At 44.7% G+C, this 2,985-nt stretch overlaps 1 long non-coding RNA gene across 1 annotated transcript; it reads right to left on the bottom strand.

Moving 5' to 3' along the window:
- Window positions 1-302: 302 nt before the first annotated feature.
- LOC119293567 lies at window positions 303-2,615 on the bottom strand. Its single transcript, XR_005143112.1, has 3 exons — window positions 1,962-2,615; window positions 1,270-1,365; window positions 303-556 (listed from the first exon to the last, which is right to left on the bottom strand). It is a non-coding gene; the product is annotated as an uncharacterized LOC119293567 (long non-coding RNA).
- Window positions 2,616-2,985: the final 370 nt, after the last annotated feature.

The raw sequence follows: 2,985 nt of genomic DNA, 5'->3' as shown, positions 1-2,985 counted from the left end.
CTAACTACGGGGCCAAAAAATAGCTAACTTCGGGGACTGCCGCAGTTAAGAACAAGTTAACTGCCCGATTGAAGATGCTAATTGTTGTTCTCGCGAGGCAAAGAATGAAGTCAAAAGAAAGAAGACAACAAAACAAAAGAGAAGCAGAAGCAGTACCAGTGACGACCACAAATAAAAGCAGCAGCATGTTGTTTCTAAAAAAGCAGAAGCAGCTAGCATAGTCGGCAGCATGCAGTTAGCAGTGTAAACTAAAATAAGACAAATATTTAGGAACAGAGGGAGTAATACATAAAGCACGGGTTAGAGCCCCTGGGAGGGTCGAAAACACACTGTACGCTCGCATTCTTTTCACTAAATAAACAGAATCTTACCTATTCAGCTCATTTAGTGATTTAGATCAAATTTACTAACGAGTCACACATCATTTTTGTTTCTGTAGATAACTGCATCCGAAAGAAAAACTGCTTGTTGAATGCTGCCTGTTAAGCTCCAAATGAAACTATTGGATAACTGTTGCTTGTTAAACTCCAATTAACTGCTTGCTAGTTGCTACCCGCTGCATATAAAAAAAACTGCTTGTTAACATCCAATTAAACGGGAGCCATGCTGCTAGCTAACTGCAAGTGACCTACAGGTAACTACCACAATTTTTGTAGGAGTTGAGCACAAGAGGGATGGCTTACATTCAGGTTCCCTAAGCTTTTTATTGAGAAGAACAAACTAGTTTTCACCCCATATGAGAACAAGTTACCTGTATTCAGTGTTGTTGTGATCCTTCAGGGGGAAAAGGACAATAACTTTAGGTTTTAACTGTTGCAAATTCAAGTTTTAACTGCTTGAAATTCTTAAGTTAACTGTCTGGTTTATTTAGCCAACTTTTTCATGTTTTTAACTTTCTACAAAATACTAACTGCTATAGAAACCAACATTTTTAACTTTCTTTTGTCAATGCATAACTTCTGAATCTAACTGAAGCACTAAAAGAGTGGACCGAAGAAAGAGACACACACGCCTTTTTTTGATGAGCAGCAAGTAAAAATGGTTCCTCGTCTCAACTTAATTTAGTTAGAGAATAGAGGGGCTTTCAAGTTCTTCATGTTCAACTGAATTTAACTAATCTCATAGTAGTGTTTTCTGGAGTACACCTCCATTACATACATGTATAACACAACAGTATATATGAATCGTGTCTGGTGTACTTAGCATTTGAATGCTTAATTACCAGGGAAAAGAGAGGCGGCCTTGGCCTTGGTGGCGGTGCGTAGTTACCTGATAGAAGCTTCTGCACGAGCCTGCGTCCGACAAACCCGGTTTACTCTGGCAATGGACAGCATCATCGATGATGAGACGTCCTTGCCGGCGCTTCTGCAAGAGCATCAGATTAACTGAAGTTAACTGCATTTGTTTTTAGCAGCAAGAGCATCAGATTGTGTGGCACCAACACCGTGGTGACAACAGCAGACCGATGGGTTAACTTTTCTAGTTTTTAATAACATATGCAAATTCCATAGTTAACTGTTACAAAAGCAAAAAAAGTTAACTTCTTTTGTTTTCAACGCACCAACGGATGAAAATCAGCAAGCTAACAGAAGTCACTAAAATAAATTTGACTGAAGAGAGAACGGGGGCCAAATTGTGAAGTTAACAAGGTCAATACATCAGTTATCGTTTTGATTTACCACAGCTAACTATTGTTCTCTAACTGCCCCACGACCAAATACTACTAACTGCCACACGGCCGACAACTAGCTGTTGCTGAAGAACTGCAACAATGGGGGATGGGGAGAGCACCAATTAACTGTCGTCCAACTACTGCTTGTAGAGGAACTCGAATGGCCGTCTGTAACTGTTGCTTCCTCGAGGCACTGCTGCCTGTTTGTTGGTGTCCATGTGGCAGACGGTTCAGAGTATGACAGAGTCAAAGGGGAAGACAGGGAGGGGGGCAAAAACCACGAGCTTACTGCCGATGCCGGCTGCCGCCGCCGACGTGCAACACCAGAGCCACGCGCCCCTCAATGCCTCCCAGCTGAGGCTGCTCGACGCTGAAAGACCACGCCCCAGTGAAGCAGGGCTAAAGGACCACGTCGTGGCCATCTGGGGTCCCGGTCCTCCACTCCGCGTCCGTGTGGCAGCTTGACGCCGGCTAGGACTGATGTAGGTGCGGCGGAGTTCGTCCCCAAGTTGGTATGTCAAGGGAATCGTACCCAAGTCAGCTGTTGATGTCGCTGGCTTCATCCCTGTCGTGCGCCCAGCAGCTGCTGCAGTCTTATCGCTCGATTCCATCGCTCGAAATCCGCCGTTGGCTAGCGCGAGGAGGCCTCAGAAAAAACAGGAAAACCAGGGAATCGCCGCCGCTGCCGCCGTGCACTCCCTTGCTCCGGTTATCGCCGTCGCTCGCTCACATGAGGCGACCCTGAAGCTACAGATAAGCGGGGAGTCGTCGCTGCTGCCGCCGCGCACTTCCTCGCTCCACCATCGCTCACTCGCGCGAGGCGGCCTCGAAGCTACAGGTTAACCGGGGAACATTGCCGCTTCCGTCGCCCGCTCCCTCGCTCTGGCTGCCGCCGGCGCCCGCTCAAGGGCGCCGTCTCCTACCTGTAGCCACCGGTGGTAAGTCTGGGCGGGGGCGGATCGAGATTCGACTGGGATTTTGATTTATAGTTTCATAATAGGGGTTCCTAAATAAGATTATTTAGAAACTCTAGAGGGAGTTCCTAAATAGTCCCTCCATATATATATATATATATATATATATATATATATATATATATATATATACACACACACACATATATAGGGAAAATGCATCCTACTACGGGGTGTAGCTACACCCATTTCTCATATACTACCATGTGGTATTATATACTCTACTTTATTATTTTTAGTATGTTCATATACTACATCTAAGATACTCCAAAGTGAGTCATATGAAAAAATTGCAAGTGAGCTCATAGTTTTATTGTATTTGTGAAATACGTATATATT

Source organism: Triticum dicoccoides, chromosome 4B (genome assembly GCF_002162155.2).
Source record: "Triticum dicoccoides isolate Atlit2015 ecotype Zavitan chromosome 4B, WEW_v2.0, whole genome shotgun sequence".
Classification (NCBI taxonomy): Eukaryota; Viridiplantae; Streptophyta; class Magnoliopsida; order Poales; family Poaceae; genus Triticum; species Triticum dicoccoides.
Note: the sequence above shows the minus strand (reverse complement) of the source record. Positions and strands in the feature narration are given on the sequence as shown.